General features: G+C 42.8%; 1 protein-coding gene and 1 pseudogene across 7 annotated transcripts in view; one reads left to right on the forward strand and one right to left on the reverse strand.

The window, feature by feature from the left end:
• The window catches only part of PDE4D (phosphodiesterase 4D), a 1672581-nt gene that overhangs the window by 152805 nt on the left and 1501210 nt on the right, over positions 1 to 18566 (forward strand). The window contains exon 1 of one of the 7 annotated variants that reach the window (XM_044932575.2): positions 17404 to 17657. The exons of the other annotated variants lie outside the window; for them this stretch is intronic. The gene's annotated coding sequence lies outside the window, so the exon portion shown is untranslated. Of the gene's footprint in view, positions 1 to 17403; positions 17658 to 18566 lie in introns of those variants that run through there. 7 annotated transcript variants of the gene reach the window in all.
• LOC102400148 lies at positions 8570 to 8949 on the reverse strand (annotated as a pseudogene).

An 18566-nucleotide genomic window follows, 5' to 3' on the forward strand; every position in this document is an offset into this window, starting at 1 on the left:
CATTATGAACTATGTCACACATTCAAGAGTTTGTATCATGTAGCTTAAAGCTTAATAATGAAATAAGCCTCTCTGAATCCACTACTGACTCCTGGAATATAAGCCCTTCCCCTTTTGCAGTCTCCTCCTCAGAACCACTTTTTTGGAAATTTGTGTTTATCATGTCCTTGCTTTTCTTGACAGTTTTACTGCATATGATAGTTTTTTAAGTAATTTTCATCTATTTAAAGTACAGCTTTTGTATAATAAAGCCCTGTGAACTCCATAGCAGTTATCCTGTTTACAAAGACTAGTTCTATTTTAAAGTAGCATAGAATGCCTTTGTCCCAGATGCTGTGTTGTGATGTTTCCATGAAGAAATTTGTGCATTCAATAGTCTTCACCCCTCTACCCACAATATTACATAACTCTCACTTTTAGTTCCATGAATGAGTACATTTTACATTAGGATGTTACAACAAGGAATTTATATGTCATTAAATATACTTGGGGTTTGATAAGAATTTACATTTAAGAATAGTGAGAAACTAATAAAAGACTTTTGAACCATATTCTCATCTAGTTCTGCTTTCCCACTCTGCATTCTTCTGTAATGAGTGAGATTCTGAGGAAGTGGTCCCTGCATGATGTAATAATAATAATGATAAAAATACGAGCCTGCTCATTCTTGTGATTTTCCAGGCCCAAAGGTAGGATAAGGCTCACATGCTGAGATGGATTCAGTGGCAGCTCCTAATGTGGCTTGATGCTATTGCTCTGATTTAGCACAAATATTTAGGTCCTGTTACATAATGTATCCCTTAGGAATCTTCAAGGCAAGCAATTGAAATGGACTTTGGCTGGCTTAGGGATAAAAGGAATTTCCTAAAAGATATCAGGCATCTGGTAGAGTTGTTGTGACATACCAGGCACCAGACTTAGAGTATGGGTGGGAACCGAGAAGCCAGATTCACAGTCAAAGTCATACCACAGAACCAGCAGCCTGGTGAGCCATGGCTGCTGCCCTCGGTGAACATGACATGCTGGCTTGTGTGCCCGCTGCTGGTGTTGGCCCTGGGTGCTGCTGCTCAGAGCTGTTGATGCTGCTGGTCTGGCAACTGACTGCTACCCCCTCAGCCAGTGGAACAAAGGCTCCCTTTTTGCCGAATCACCGAGCCCATGATTTGAAGCTCCAGGGTGTCTTGTTGCTCATGGCTAGCTCATCACCTGTGCCATAGTTACCAGAGGGGCTAGAAAAGCAAGTATCTGGCTATTCTGACTGCTTTACTGAAGTGGCTTTGTTTCCCAGAGAGACCTAGATGGCAGGAAATTTACCAAATGTAGGCAGGGGCTCAGATGCTGGGAAGCCACTATTTAGCCACACATCATCATCATCTCATTTTATCCAGAGGCATGGGAAGGATCCCCTGTAGGAGGGAATGGCAAACCACTCCAGTATTCTTACATAGAAAATTCCCTGGAGAGAGGAGCCTGATGAGCTACAATCCATGGGGTCCCAACAGGTCATACATGATTGAGCACACACACACACACACACTCAAACTCACACACACACACACATATTCCTTTGAGCCTTTCATTTTCCCTTTTGCTGACATCTTTTTTCTTTTAAAACATTTTTTATTATTCTATATTTCAAGTAGGAAAAAGATAAGGAGTTGACATTTAAAATTATTTTACTTTATGACTTTCTTGAAGTTTCTGTAAGCAACACCCAGATGTTCTGTAAGCAACACCTACCCTCATCCCTTGAGCCCTCATATCCCTACCCCTAGAAGTTGGAAATGGAGGCATGAACCTACTTTCTGAGAGTGTAGCTATAAAATAGGCCTAGACTGGATCAGATGGAAGGAAATGAAAAATAGTTATTTAAGTGAGATAATAATTGCATAAATTTCACCTCTTCCTCCCTCATTGAGTGCATGTATGCTCAGTCCTGTCCGACTCTGTGCAACCCCATGGACGGTAGCCTGCCAGGCTCCTCCATCCATGGGATTCTCCAGGCAAGAATCCTGGAATGGGTTGCCATTTCCTACTCCAGGGGATCCTCCCAACCCAGGGATCAAACTTGTGTCTTTTACATCTACCTGCATTGACAGGTGGGTTCTTTACCACTGGCACCACCTGGGAACCCTCCCTCATTAGTGTAAGTAATCAAATCGTGGAATTTTAGTGTCCTGAAATTTCCATTTTGGTATCTATATCTCATTGTAATTTGGAGATAGATACATGGTTAGACACTCAGAGGTAGAGCTTCATGATTACGAACAGGGTGCTAGAGTCAGGCAGGTCCAAGTGCAAATCCTCAATCAGCAATGTGTCCTTGAGTGAGTTCTTTTGTTCACCCGTAAAAGGGCACTGATAATCCCTCCCTCTCAGTGTTGGTGTGGGGGTTAAATTAATTCATATAATTTCACTTTCAGAGAAAGTGAAATTGCTTTTGGACAAATGCCCCCTCATGGGATGTGTTCAAGTGAGGGTCGGTTGACTTGATCTGGGAGGTGTTATAGAGGGAGTTTCTGCAATGTGGAGTAGGCTTTCAGGGCACCCTTTAGAAGCTGGTTCTTTGGTATAATAGTTCTGTCAAGAACTCAGACAAGGTTTGATCCTCTGAGCTGGGCACCTCCTGCTCTAAACAAAAAACATACCAGCCATTCAGGAAATGGCAACCAAAGTCACCACCTGACTGGAAATGAACTGATTAGGATGTGGTGGAAATGGGTTGGTCTGTCCAGATGGTATCAGGCCCATAAATTTGGCCGCCACTTTTACCACTGTCATTGCAACTCTGACCACTTTCCCTGACTCGATTTAGCCAATGCATTGAGTAACTTCCCCAGCAACAATGACAGAGGTGAGATGCCTCTGTCATTTGCAAAGCAGTCCACAAATAGGAGGCCTTCCCACGTGGGGACTAGTAGCTGATTCTCCTTGTAACTGTGGACTAGGCTTTAGCTCTCACTTGCACCTTTCAGCTGCGGATCTTGGGGCAGGAGACAACCTGTGCGACTCTACATGGTGGTCATGGTGGTAGTGATAAGCAAGCCCAGGGAGTATGATACCGGGAAGGGGCTCAAATAACTTTTGAAAGAGGCAGCCAAGTAGAGTAGAAGAAGGCTGAAGCAGAAGGTGAAAAGGTTTCATTTGCTTGTGTTTTTTTTTTTTCCTTCTTAATCTTGATACCATATACGAACAGGACACAAAATGAATCATGTACTGTGTTTTGGGCTTCCCTGGTGGCTCAGATGGTAAAGAATCTGCCTGCAATGCAGGAGACCTGGGTTCGATCCCTGGGTTGGGAAGATCCCCTGGAGAAGCGAACAGTTACCCACTCCAGTATTCTGGCCTGGAGAATTCCATGGACAGAGGGGCCTGGCAGGCTACAGTCCATGGGGTCGCAAAGAGTTGGACACAACTGAGCAATTTTCACTTTCACTTTTCCCTGTGCTTTGTAGACATGAAGAAAAAGAAAAGGCACACTCTTTGCTCTTGAGATGTTTGCAGTCTAACTCAGCAGTTCCACCCCCCACCCCCCCATCCTTTATGCCTCAGTACTTATTACATTTACTTCTAGTTCTTCCTCTTTAAATTGAGAAAGCAGAGTCAAAACCAGACACTGTGATAATGGAATTTTATGTTGTGATCTTTGATTATACTCCTCTTTCAAGCCTCAATATTTCACGTTGTGAATAATAATGTTCTTTGTAGGAAAAATCCTTAATTTCAAATGTTGCAGATGGCCTTTTATCAGGAGGTAGGGACTGTCAAAATAAATAGATCTAATTATGAACCATTGTTGTGGAATGGACCATCTTAAAGAAAAGAAGCCAAGTTTCCCCAAATTAAAAAAGACCTTACATTTTAAAAGTACCTTGGAATAATCACCTGTCTGTGGTTGATTGGCTTTCAACAAGTTATTCAGCTGATGAAGGCAGTCCGCTTTCTACTGGTACAGCTATTCTCAGAACTAAGGTTGGGGAACTTGCTGGGACCTCACCGTTGTCTCTTTACTTGAACAGGATTTGGTTTAGGAGAATCCTACCGCACTAGTACTTTGAAATGGAACACAAGTAAAAATCTTGGGATTGAGCCGTTTGTAAAAATGTCTGGGTTCTTATGGATCATTTTGGGAGCATTTTGTTGTTCAGTCACCAAGTCATCTCTGACTCTGAGACCCCGTGGACTACAGCATGCTAGGCTTCCCTGCCCCTTACCATCTCCAGTCTCCCCTATCCTTCACTATCTCCTGGAGTTTGCCCAAGTTCACGTCCATTGAATCGATGATGCCATCCAACCATCTCATCCTCTGTCACCCTCTTATTCTGCCTTCAAACTTTCCCAGTATCAGGGTCTTTTCCAAAGAGTAAGCTGTTTGCATCTGGTGGCCAAAGTACTGGAGCTTCAGCTTCAGCATCAGCCCTTCCAAAGAGTGTTCAGGGTTTATTTCCTTTAAGATTGACTGGTTTGATGTCCTTGCTTTGCATGGGACTCTCAAGAGTCAACCCTGGGTTTTGGGTTTCTCCTGAAGATAAGAATGTGAGAGAGTTGATACTTTTCAGCAGGAGTTCCTTGGTTTGGTGAACTGGTTTTGCTTTTGACAAAATATTTGACTCAAAGCAGATCATAGAATCCCCCAGATCCGTGGATATTCATGCACCCTGCCAAAGTCAAGACCTTGCTGCTGCTCCGTCCTCAAAGAAAGAACTTAAACATTTGTGAATAGACAATTTAGGAACTGCAATCTTATAACTAGTGACTGGAAGTATTTACTTCCTTTGTAGTTAGAGGTTACTTGAGTTTGCCAAGGAAAGTTTAGAGGATACCAGATTTGAATTGATATAAAGATGACAGAATAAAAATCTAGATGATGAAAATTATCTTATCTTTTATTCAATTTTGCTCCTAAAACTGCAATAAATAAGAGATTATATTAGTTGAAAACATACATAAATTTAGAAAATTCAGACATATCTGTAGATAATAACCCTCTCAGGGAAACATTTAATGAATTTTCTTTTTAAACATATGAATTAGTTCCCTAATAGAGTTAAATTAATATTTTACTGTGAAGCTTTTTTTCCCTACCAGAATCTGTGGTAAACTGGTAAAGAAAAATGGACTAGCCATTTATTACTACAAGAGCTTATTGGTTGCTTTGGCCATCTGAGTATTTAGTGAGTGACTAAAGTGGAAACGGCTTCCCAGGTAGCGCTGGTGGTAAAGAATCCACCTGCCAATGCAGGTTAGAGGTAACAGATGCAGGTTCTATCCCTGGGTCAGGAAGATCCCCTGGAGGAGGGCACAGTGACCCACTCCAGTATTCTTGCCTGGAGAATCCAATGGACAGAGGAGCCTGGCAGGCCTCAGTCCATCAGGTCACAGAGAGTTGGACATGACTGAAGTGACTTAGCATACAAAGTGGAAGCAATTTGAAATGCTACCCTTACCGTATTAGGTTTGGGTAAATCCAGGGGTATTTGCTGTGTTTGGCAAAAATAATTATTCTAAAATAATTGTTGAGCTGAAATTTTCTGTTGCCAGCAAAAATTCACATTGCCAAGTCCTCTTTGCTTTTATCTTCTAAATCCAAGAGTATTTCAAGGGAAATTCAATACAAACATGTCATATACCTTTAACTTCTTGATCCAATTAGCAGTTCTTTCTAGTTGCAGTGGGTTATCCATGGGGTCTTTTTAAAAAATCTTACAGCTTGAAGGGGAGAATAAATGAAACTGATCCCCTCTAAGTACTGAGGACAGATGTGCATTGCTCAAAGACTCTCAGCTTAGAAAAGACTTTCTCCCCTCTTGGCAAATCAGGCAGCATGGAATCATCAACGCCCCAGCTCCCATGGTCTTTTTATGAAGTTGTTTCAATGTGTGAAACATCCATCCCATGGAGGTTTAAGTTGGTTGTAGCTTGAGCCCCACAAAAACAGGTTCTGGGATTTCTATAAGCCCTTGATTTATTGGAACACTTCTAATGGTGTGAAATTCATTGACTCCTGTGATATGAGCTCACATCTGGGCAAGACCCACCAGAGGCCAGGAAGTTCACAATCAGAGTTTTGTCCCTGAGTACATTTATCAGCTTCTATGAAATCCTCACCTGGCTTCATAAAAGCAATAGTTGCAACTACCTTAGGGGAAGTACCCAGTTAAATATGTTTCATGTTGGCAATTCTTTTCTGTGAATATGAAGTTCAGAGTCTTCCCTGTAGTATCCTTCTAAGGGGAAATTGAAGAAGGAATAATTGATCATGAGAGTCGTACTTGGAAGCACAAGTGGGAGGCTGGTGCTCCCCATTTAAAGAAGTGGCTTAAAACTTCTTTCAGCGACTTTCTAGGGGACAGGCAAAGGCATTTCCCCTTGATGTTGGGAAGCTGTAGGTGGGATTAATTTCTTGATCGGTCACTCAGTCCTGTCTCACTCTTGGTGACCCCATGGATGGAAGCGCACCAGGCTTCCCTGTCCTTCACCATTTCCCAGACTTTGCTCAAACTCATGTCCATTGAGTTGGCAATGCCATCCAACCATCTCATTCTCTGTTGTCCCCTACTCCTCCTGCCTTCAATCTTTCCCAGCATCAGGGTCTTTTCTAATGAGTCAGCTATTCCCATCAGGTGGCCAAAGTATTGGAGTTTCAGCTTCAGCATCAATCCTTCCAATGAATATTCAGGATTGATTTCTTTAGGATAGACTGGTTTGATCTCTTTGCCGGCCAAAGGACTCTCAAGAGTCTTCTCCAACACCACAGTTCAAAAGCATCAATTCTTGGGTGCTTAGCCTTCTTTATGGTCTAACTTTCACATCTTCATGTGATGACTGGAAAAACCATAGCTTTGACTAGATGGACATTTGCAGCAAACTAATGTCTCTGCTTTTTAATGTGCTCTTTGGGTTTGTCATAGCTTTTCTTCCAAGGAGCAAGCGTCTTTTACTTTCATGGCTTCAGTCACCATCTGCAGAAGATTTTGGAGCCCAAGAAAATGAAGTCTGTCACTGTTTCCATTGTTTCCCCATCTATTTGCCATGAAGTGATGGGACTGGATGCCATTCTCTTCATGTTTTGAATGTTGAGTTTTAAGCCAACTTTTTCACTCTCCTCTTTCACTTTCATCAAGAGGCTCTTTAGTTCCTCTTCACTTTCTGCCATAAGGGTGGTGTCATCCGCATATCTAAGGTTATTGATATTTTTCCCAGAAATCTTGATTCTGGCTTGTGCTTCATCCAATCTGGCATTTTGCATGATGTACTCTGCATACAGGTTAAATAAGCAGGGTGACAATATACAGCCTTGATGTACTCCTTTCCCAATTTAGAGACAGTCTGTTGTTCCATGTCTGGTTCTAACTGTTGCTTCCTTACCTGCATACAGGTTTCTCAGGAGACAGGTAGGGTGGTCTGGTATTCCCATCTCTTAAAGAATTTTCCACAGTATTTTTGTGACCCACACAGTCTAAGGCTTTAGCATAGTCAATGAAGCAGAAGTAGATGTTTTTCTGGAATTCTCTTGCTTTTCCTATGATCCAATGGATGTTGGTAATTTGATATCTGGTTCCTCTGCCTTTTCTAAATCCAGCTTGAATATCTGAAATTTCTTGGTTCACATACTGTTGAAGCCTGGCTTGGAGAATTTTGAGCATGTCTTTGCTAGCGTGTGAGATGAGTGCAACTGTGCGGTAGTTTGAGCATTCTTTGGCATTGCCTTTCTTTGGGACTGGAATGAAAACTGACCTTTTCCAGTCCTGTGGCCACTGTTGAGTTTACCAAATTTGCTGGCATATTGAGTGCAGGAGTTTCACAGCATCATCTTTTAGGATTTGGAATAGCTCAGCTGGAATTCCATCACCTCCACTAGCTTTGTTCATAGTGATGCTTCTTAAGGCCCAGTCGACTTCACACTCCAGGATGTCTGGCTCTAGGTGAGTGATCACACCATCGTGGTTATCTGTGTCATTAAGCTCTTTTTTGTATAGTTCTTTTGTGTATTATTACCACCTCTTCTTTTTTTTTTTTTAATAGTTTAATGTATTTCAATAGCAAACTTACAGGAACAGCACAGAAGTCAGACAACATTAGAAACATGTACTTGCACGTAGGACAACTCAGTTAGCAAAGTATAGTGAGTGGACAGAATCTACTGTATGAGAAAAATGCTGCAAACACCGTTTAGTTGCAGTCAATAAGAAATTTATTTGTTTTTAAAAAATCCAAATGCTGGCATTTTCCAGAAAAATTTAACAGGTTTATTTATAATTGTTATAAAGTTGAACTGCTAAAAAACTTGTTCACTGAAACATTTTGACTTGCATTAATGCTTTATGTCCCTGCATTTATATGAAAAATTCACACACAAATGAAAATGGAAGAACTGCCAATACTGGATTTCTGTCCCCTATTTTTCCATGTGCAATCATATACTTAGGTACCTTTTGACCCCATGGGGAAAAAATACCTAACATTCAGAACTATCAATAACAGGAAAAAGAGATTTTTTTTTTAAAGGATGAAATGTTCCCATCATAGTCAATTTGTAAGCATGTTCTTCACGTATGCAGCATGCTAGCTAGATGTCTGTTGGCTTAATTGTTACATGTTTGGCATGGATAGCACACAGGTTGGTTGGTGTCTTCAAAAAGCCAACCAGATAGGCCTCACTTGCCTCCTGCAAAGCATCAGTAGCTGCACTCTGGAAGCGCAGATCTGTTTTGAAGTCCTGAGCAATTTCTCGCACCGGATGCTGGAAGGAAGTTTGAGAATCAGAAGTTCAGTGGACTTCTGATAACGTCTAATTTCACAGAGTGCCACAGTACCAGGCCTGTAACGATGAGGTTTCTTCACCCCTCCAGTAGAAGGTGCACCCTTGCCAGTGGCTTTTGTAGCGAGTTGCTTCTTTGGTGCTTTATCACCAGTTGATTTGCTGGCAGTCTGCTTTGTATGTACCATGGTATGGAGACCTCCTTACTTACCTGCCTTCTCCTTCTGCTGGAGCTTGGTGAGCTAGAGGTGGCCACCTTGCCATGTCTTCTTAATATCTTCTGCTTCTGTTAGGTCCATGCCATTTCTGTCCTTTATTATACCCAAATTTGCATGAAACATTCCCTTGGTATCTCTGATTTTCTTGAAGAGATCTCTAGTCTTTCCCATTCTATTGTCTTCCCCTATTTCTTTGCATTGTTCACTTAGGAAGGGTTTCTTACCTCTCCTTGAAATTGTTTGGAACACTGCAATCAGCTGGGTGTATCTTTCCTTTTGTCCTTTGCCTTTTACTTCTCCTTTTCTCAGCTATTTGTAAGGCCTCCTCAGATAACCATCTTGCCTTTTTTCATTTCTTTGTTTGGGGGGTGGTTTTGATCACCGCCTCCTGTACAATGTGATAAACCTCCGTCCATAGTTCTCAAGCACTCTGTCTATCGGATCTAATCCCTTGAATCTGTTTGTCACTGCCACTGTATAATTGTAAGTGATTTGATTTAGGTTATACGTGAGTCTGAGTGAACTCCGGGAGTTGGTGATGGACAGGAAGACCTGGCGTGCTGTGATTCATGGGGTCGCAAAGAGTCGGACACGACTGAGCGACTGAACTGAACTGATACCTGAATGGTCTAGTGGTTTCCCCTACTTTCTTCAATTTAAGTCTGAATTTGGCAATAAGGAGTTCATGATCTGAGCCACAGTCAGCTCCCAGTCATGTTTTTGCTGACTGTATAGAGTTTCTCCATCTTCACCTGCAAAGAATATAATCAATCTGATTTTGATATTGACAATCTGGTGGTGTCATGTGTAAAGTCATCTCTTGTCCTGTTGGAAGAGGGTGTTTGCTATGACCAGTGCATCCTCTTAGCAAAACTCTGTTAGCCTTTGCCCTGCTTCAGTTTGTACTCAGAACCTTCAAATAGGAAAAACCAAATTCTTATTCACATTTGGATTGTCTGTGCAATATTGTCATCATAATCCAGGAAGAGGTAATGTAGGACTTGTACTGTGAGTAGCACTGTCTATTTCCGTTCTGATTTGTCCAAAGTATGTGATAATTCATATCATTCCTTTCAGGGAGCAAAACAATCAAAACCACCATCAGTACAGACTCGGGGTATCCTTGGTGCTAGAGGTCTATCATAATAATGATTCCTTACATCGAGTGGAGTTTGACATTTATAGAGCTTTTATAAACATCAACACATTTCATCTTCATAATAGCCCTGTCAGGAGGTTTTGTTATTTCCATTTTTCTGTTGAGAAAAGGGAGTCTCAGTGATAGTAACTGAGTTGGTCAGTTTCAGAAAGGCTCTTCAGTGAATGTCTTCTGCCTCTAAGTCTAGGGAAGTTTGTACTGTACCTCAATAAGGATTTATGACAGGAGCAAATGTAAGGGCTCAGTATGGATCTGGATAAGAAACATCACAGCTATGAAAGTGATGGGAGAGGTCTTGTCATTTCTTAGATCATTCCAGAGAATGATGTGATGGGAAGAGAGAATGGCCATCAAAGAGTTCCCCATCCTCATCTCAGAGGTCTAGGAATATGTTAAGTTGCTGGACAAAGGGAAATTAATGTTGTAGATGGATTTAAGGTTGCTAACCAGATGAACTTAAAATAGGGAAATTGTTTTGGATTATCTGCATGGGTCTCACATAAGGAGGGAGGCAGAAAAAGAGAGTCAGAGGGAGATGTAACCAAGGAAGAAGGGCCAGAGCCGGGTGACATTGCCAGCTTTGAAAATGCAGGAAGGGGCCACACACCTTCCTGGGGTTGGGGATGACCTAGAGAATCTGAAAAATGCATGGAAACAAATCTTGCCCTAAAACTTCCTGAAAGGGACAGAGCCAGGCCACACCTTATATTAGCCCACTGAGTCCCATGTTGGGCATCTGACCTACAAAACCGTAAGACAATGACGTTTTGCTGCCTTGTGCCACAAAGTTTGTGGTAATTTGTTACGGCAGGAGTAGAAAACTAAGCCAGTTGGAGGGCTGTTAGAGCCAGATCGGTAACTCTTTTCAAAGCAGGCAGTGCACCTAGGAACCTGTGTTATCACCATGTGAGGACAGTTACAGGTTGGATCGATAGTTCATTCAATTATTTATTAATAAATATGTCTGGCACATCTACTTGATGCCAGGTACTATTCCAGCACCAGCAATAAACAAGACATAAAAACATCCTGTGTTCATGAAGGTATCATTGTATTATAGAAGGGGAGACAGGCAGTAAATAAGTAAAATACATCATATACTCTATAGTGAGGAGAAAATTATAAGGAGAGGATGAGAGGAAGTGGTGTGTGTACAGAGGTTTGCAAATTTTAGATGGGGCTTCCAAGGGCAGGTTCACTGAGAAAGTGAAATATAAATAAAGACCTGAAGAGGAAGAGACAAGCCACAGAACTTTCTGGAGAAGAGAGACTGGAACAAAGAAAATGATTGCAAAGGCTCTGAAGACAGGAGGGGTCCTGACATGCTGATGGATCAGAGAGAGTGGGTTGGTGAAAGTGTGGGTAAAACTTCTGGTGTTTCATTCAGCGTCTCCTTAACAGTGGGTTTACAAGTTGCTTGTTTTTGCATGGGGGTAGGAGCATGTTTGTTTGACATATCAGTTTATTCAAAAGCAAACGTTGTTTTAAAAATAAGATGAATATTGAATTGGTTTATAAATGAGTCTGTTAATTAAACCCCAGGTACTGCACATCATTTCACATTCCGTGACCAATAAAAGTTGCTGGAGAATGAAAAAAAAGAAAAAAGACTAATAAAAGACTTCTGGAGTGCTTGGTTGATTTGAATAGTGGCTTATAGCCTCATCAAGCCTGGAGTTGGAACTTTTTCTCCTCAGCTGGTGGCCCTTTTTTATCACCTCTACTGCAGAGCGAAAGCAGACCATTTCCAAAAGTCTGCCTGAGGCAGCCTAAAGCAGATAGTATCAGAAAATTTTTCAGTGCTGATAACCAATTTTATGGATCAGTCATTTGACTTAATGAAGAGAATGGGGGAAAGTGATGCAAGAAATGTAAGTACCGGTTGGCATTTCCTTGAAAATCTTAATAACTCTTGCTTTTCAAAGAGTTATGTGGTTGGGTAGTGCCTGTAAACAGGCTGACTTGGGAATGCTTTCCACCCAGTCAATGGTTCACGGAGTTATGCTGGGAAAGGTCAGTCTCTTTTTTTTTCTCATCACATTGCTCATATCTAATAGAAATCTCTCAGAGGAACTTTTATCCCTCTGTCTAGAGACAGAACCCACAGTCATTATCCCCCTAAAGCCATTGGGTAGCATTTCTTTCAAGGAATAGGCTACACAGAGTACTTCGAGTGATCCTTGCAATGGAGGGGTGAGCACCTGCAGCTAAGGAGGAGCCAAGGGTGACCAGAGAGGAGCAGATCAACTGGGGTAGTAGGTTGCGTTGCCTACAGACTCATCCTGGCAAGAGGGACATGTAAGAAGTGTCAGAGCTTGGTCTCTCAAACAGCAAAGATCTGTGGTGGAGCAAACTTCAGGAAGAGAAAAGATGACACTAGACGTATGCGGCAGTCTAAAATCATGGCCTCAAAATTCTTTGGTGCTCTTCCTGTCTACACGTCCTCCCCATGAACCTTCTCATGATGGCTTGACCGATAGGCTGGAGCAGAGGGATACTGTGTCTGACTCTGAGTACAGGCCTTAAGAAGTGGAATAGTTTCTGCTTACAGTCTATTGAGGCAGTTTCCAGGCTGTGGGGAAGCTAAGCCTCCCCCATGCAGGCCCACGTGGAGAGGAACTAGTAGCCAGCAGATCCCCCAGTGCCGGTTGGGTCACCCCAGTTGGCATTTCATGGAACAGAGGGCTGTGCCTGCTGAGCCCTGCTCAGATTGGGAGAAAATGAAATACATATTGTTATTTTAACCTACTTACTTCTGGGGTAGCTTGTTGTATGTGCAAAATTGCAACAAGGCACATTTTAGGAGATGGGACAGAGAAATGTCAGGTCTCATATAGGATTGTTTTGCTATTTCAAGTATATTTAATACAAAGCATATGATTAAAATCATTGTTAGCCATTCTGGAATTATTGACTCGTTCCTCAGAAAAATGCACATATATTAACCATTTGGGTACAGTTTCAGGAGTCTCAGGCCCTCCTATGTTTTTCCACAGGCCTATAGACCTCAGCTAGAGCATGTCTCCACCGCTATTTGTTATAAAGTGGAATTTGGCATAAGCATAGGGGAGGATGAGGGAAAGGACACCGAACTTTGTTATTAGGCTTGTGCTTTGTTCTGGCCCTTTCATTGACTTGCTCCTTATTGGAGGATAAAGTGCAAAACCTCTGTACTGCAATTTCTTGGATGGTAAATTGTTGGTTCAAGTCCTGTCATTCATTTCTTCAAAGCAATGCTGAGATTGAGGGGAAAAAAAAAAAAAAGGAAGTGAATGGAGAACAGTCTTATGGACTCTGTGAGAGAGGGAGAGGGTGGGAAGATTTGGGAGAATGGCATTGAAACATGTAAAATATCATGTATGAAACGAGTTGCCAGTCCAGGTTCGATGCACGATACTGGATGCTTGGGGCTGGTGCGCTGGGACGACCCAGAGGGATGGAATGGGGAGGGAGGAGGGAGGAGGGTTCAGGATGGGGAACACATGTATACCTGTGGTGGATTCATTTTGATATTTGGCAAAACTAATACAATTATGTAAAGTTTAAAAATAAAATAAAATTAAATTAAAAAAAAAAGAAAAAGAAAAGTTGTAATATGCCCCTCAGAGGTACTTAAGGAGTATTTGTTGAGTTAATTGCTAGCTTCTGTTATCCATTGGGGATTGCTTGATTGGGTAGCCCAAACCTTTAAGGGCAAGATATTGGTCATAAAACAACTCTGAGACATGGACACCAGACAAAGAAAATCAAGGAGTATAGGAATGAAAAGGGGAATTAAGTACAGTGTGACCTTTCACTCTGTTCTCCTTGGTTCTGTAGTTAGTGGAGAGAAACTAGGAGAAACAGTAGGCTGCAAAGATTGGTATCAGTTTACACCAAAGCAAAACTCTGCTCACCAACACAAGGACTTGGAAGCAGTATACACAGAGATCTCACAAAATATAAAAACACAGAAACTGCCTTCAGCATTGGCGTCATTGTGTAGAAAGTCTATTTACATTGGTTCTTATGAGGTCAGCAAAACATTTTGAATAGCAACTCTTTGGCTGCCTACACTGAATCTGGAAATATGAAATAAAATATAAACAGCTGACCTGACTTCTGAGCAGGGTGTTCCAAAATTTCTTCTTTGCTTTCTCCTGCAACAGATTGCATTGTTACTATATTTGTAGATTTCTGTCACCTCAGATGAAAGGATCCTGACGTTGGTTAGGGTAAAACCCAAAACACAGGTGATGGAAGGGAACACCCAATGTTATAGCCTCCAACAAGGAAGATCCACTGTGGTTGTTTTCCTTTCCATTGTGTAACCATAAGGATAGGGAGGGGCACGGGGAGAAAAACTGAAATCACGTCTACATGGATGGAAGGCAATTTAGTTTACATCAGACGCAGTGGCATTGATCAGTGAATAGCAAAATCTTGAACCATAGTTGCCCAGTACAAACTGTGTCACAGGATCCAGTTCAAGGATATCTGCAGTTTGCTTAGTTTTCACATCAATGCAGGCGGAGTCAATTTGGGCTGAACTAAAATGACCTTTGGAAATAGTTTATCACCTCTTCTTTTTAGCAACTAATATCTTAAAAAAAAACCCTACCCCAAAATATGAATTTAATCCTTATTCAGGCCAGTGAAAGTTGAGGGGAAGACTACCCTTACCCCACACTGCATTGGTTTTCTGCCCATCAGCATTGAAGGGGACAGAAGTCTTCTGCAGGGACAGTTCAGCTGGGGCACAGAGGCAGGTGACCTTGAGGGGCCAGTAAAGTAGGTCTTAGGAGGTGATTATATCACTTATTTCTTCCTTCTGTGTGGGTGCATGCTAAATTGCTTCAGTCATGTCCAACTCTGTGCTACCCTATGGACTGCAGCATGCTAGGCTCCTCTGTCTATGGGATTCTCCAGGCAAGAATATTGGAGTGGGTTACCATGCCCTCCTCTAGGGGATCTTCCCGACTCAGGGATTGAACCCACGTCTCTTACATCTACCTGTATTGGCAGGTGGGTTCTTTACCACCAGTTCCACCTGGGAAGCCTTTCTTCCTTCTAGGGGTATCTAACTATAAAGATAGGCTCAGTGTAAAGCCCACTTACCGTCAGACACTTGAAAGTGCCTAAGTGTGAAAAGTTGAAATGTGCTCACAAAATACCCATGAGTGAACACGTAGATTTTTTCTCAGGGGTTCCCTGTCGGAGTCTCTTAAGCACCCAGTTTCCCTTGAAGGAAACCAGTGCCAATAAAGAGACACTTAAAGAAGCTGAGGCAGAGTAAACCATATTGATTTATAGCCCATATATAAGGAAAAATTAGAAGGTGATTGCTTCTTGGCAGGAAAGCTATGACAGACCTAGACAGTATGTTAAGAAGCAAGGATGTTACCTTGCTGATAAAAGTCTGTATAGTCAAGGCTATGGTCTTTCCAGTAGTCAGGTACGGATGTGAGAATTGTACCATAAAAGAAGGCAGAGCACCAAAGAATTGATGCTTTCACTCTGGTGTTGGAGAAGACTCTTGAGAGTTCCTTGGACAGCAAGGAGATCAAACCAGTCAATCCTAAAGGAAAGCAACCCTAAATACTCATTGGAAGGACGGATGGTGAAGTTGAAGCTCCAATACTTTGGCCACCTGATGTGAAGAGCTGATTCATTGGAAAAGACCCTGATGCTGGGAAAGATTGAGGGCAGGAGGAGAAGAGGGTGACAGAGGATGAGATGGTTGGAAGGCATCACCAATTCAATGGACATGAACTTGGGCAAACTCCAGGAGATTGTGAGGGACAGGGAAGGCTGGCATGCTATAGTCCATGGGGTCACAAAGAGTCAGTCATGACTTGGTGACTGAGCAACAACAAAGGAAAAATCTCCCTACCTAGCAATTTTTTAAGAAAACCATGCACTAAAGGAAAAATTGCTATCCGCACCCCCACCCCCACCCTGTTCTTTCTTATGCTCTGTTTTGTTTGTCGTGTTAATTGGAGATTTACATTATTTATTCTGTATGATATCCAGACCATTTAGGAATTATTTGGTATTTTTCCAGTTGTTCCTCCTTCCTGGCTTTGGGTGTGGTGCTGGAGCAGCAGAGAGAAATCGAGCATAGTCCCTACTTGTCAGGAGTTCACACTCCAGCCGGCTGGCCCAACCACAACCAGCAACTACCATACGGTTTGATGAGGGAGACAGTTTGACAAGGCATGGCAGTGGCACGGGTGCAAGTGTTCGACTTAGGGGCAGGAAATTGAGGGGAAGCTTGAGAGCTTGAGATGGGGAGGGAGATGTGAGCTGTATCCTGTCAAAAAGTGGTGGTATTTCAGATGGAGGGGAAGAGGCTTGGGAGGTAGAGGTGGTCTGGGAAGAGGGACTAGTAAGTCCAAAACACAGAGGTGGCAATGGCCTTGTGTGTTTTGGGAACCTTTGGGAGGTTGGTAAGGCTAGAGTACGTGGGAAATGACGAAAGAAGAAAGAAGGAGACAAGCATGGAATGTCTGGTAGGCTGTGCAGAGGCACCTGGAGTTTTTCTAAAGTCTTGGGGAGCCTCCCAGGATTTTTCAGAGTCCCTCGGCAGCCATGGTTCCCACGCAAGCCAACAGTGACTGGAAGTTTGCTAGACTCCAAAGAGGCAGGCCCAATGAGGGGGAGTTAACCCCCTTTGTAGCAGCCCTGAGACAATGATGGATAAATGTCCCAGCTTCCTGGCCCCCGAGTGGGGCAAAACTGCAGTCCCTCCTTGGGTGTCCTGGAGGCCCCCACTGGATGGAGCCCCACTGCTCACAGCAGTGATCTGATCATTTTCACATCAGTATTTCTTCTCACCCCTGCCGTTCTTCCACACCCCTTACACTTGCTCCCTGGGGTCTCTTCTTCAATAATATTTGCACTTAAATTCTTAGCTCAGAGTCTGTTTCTTATGGAACCCAACCTAAGCCAGTGTTTTGGGAGATGGGGAGAGATACGGTCATGCAGGTAGACTCTACATGGTTTTCATGAACACGAAGGTAAGAGGGGAGGATTCAAGAGCAATTTAGAAAGTACAATTTGTAGAAATTACAGCTTTGCTGGATGTATCGTGAGAAGAAGGGAGGGAGTCTCAGGTGACTCATGGTTTGGGCTTGTGAACTGGGGAACTCTATTAAGCAAGATAAGGACCACAGGCTGGAAAATAGAATTTTTGGTGACATATAAGGAATTTGGATTTGATTATGTCGAGTTTGAAGAATTGCCACAGACAGTGTGAAGCTTAGAGGAAAGAAGCAGCTTGGAAACCCCAGCATTGAAGATAGGCATCATTTCCTAAGTAGCAGGGGAACCTATGGTGTGAGTGTGGGCAGGGCCTGTGGGGAAAACCCAGCAAGGACAGAACCCTGGGAGTACATGCCAAGCCTTACCAAGCATATGGGTGAGGAGGACCTGCTAAAGAGGAGTAAAAGACCAGGCAAGGGCCAAGAGAGCGATGTTGCAGAAACTAAGAGAGGGAAAGTATTAGGAGAGGGAGAAAACAATGAAGAGCTTCCGTGAGGTAAGCCTGCACATTTCTATTGGATGTAGACACTGGGTGGTCAGTGGTATCTTTAGGAAGTTGGTATTAATTTGGATCAGTTAGAGAAGCAGGAGGGGTTTCCCCCCTTAAGAAATCTAATTTTATTACTTGGAAAATAGGTTCAACAAGAAATGCCTCAGTTCAGTTCAATTCAGTTGCTCAGTCGTGTCCGACTCTTTGCGACCCCCAATCGCAGCACACCAGGCCTCCCTGTCCATCACCAACTCCTGGAGTTCACTCAGACTCATGTCCATCGAGTCAGTGATGCCATCCAGCCATCTCATCCTCTGTCGTCCCCTTCTCCTCCTGCCCCCAATCCCTCCCAGCATCAGAGTCTTTTCCAATGAGTCAAGTCTTCGCATGAGGTGGCCAAAGTACTGGAGTTTCAGTTAGAAATGCCTAGAAGAGTATAAATAGATGAGCATAATTTCTAATTCTAGGTAAACATGATTTCAGTTAGCATGCCAAAGGATACAACCCTCTATTTAGATGATTTGTATAAAATTGGAGACTTACAAAGCTTCAAGTTTGTTGTTCTAATTGGGCAAGATTTTTCCTTCTAAGCTAGCTGTTATTATTTTTTTTAAGTTGGTCCTACTCCTGTTCAAGGAGCTTCCCAGGTGACTCAGTGGTGAAGAGCCCACCTGCCAATGCAGGGGCTGCAGGGGATGTGGGTTCCATCCCTGTTGGGAAGAGCTCCTCAAGTAGGAAATGACAACCCTCCCCAGTCTTCTTGCTGGGATAATCCCATGGATAGAGGAGCCTGTCAGGCTACAGGCCATGGGGTCACAAAAGAGTTAGACGCAACTGAGCGACTGAGCATGCGTGCACTCCTGTTTAAAAAACAAAGCAAAACAAAGTTTAATTTTATAGCTGGTGCCCTGTTGA

This window comes from Bubalus bubalis, chromosome 19, assembly GCF_019923935.1.
Source record: "Bubalus bubalis isolate 160015118507 breed Murrah chromosome 19, NDDB_SH_1, whole genome shotgun sequence".
NCBI classification, from domain to species: domain Eukaryota; kingdom Metazoa; phylum Chordata; class Mammalia; order Artiodactyla; family Bovidae; genus Bubalus; species Bubalus bubalis.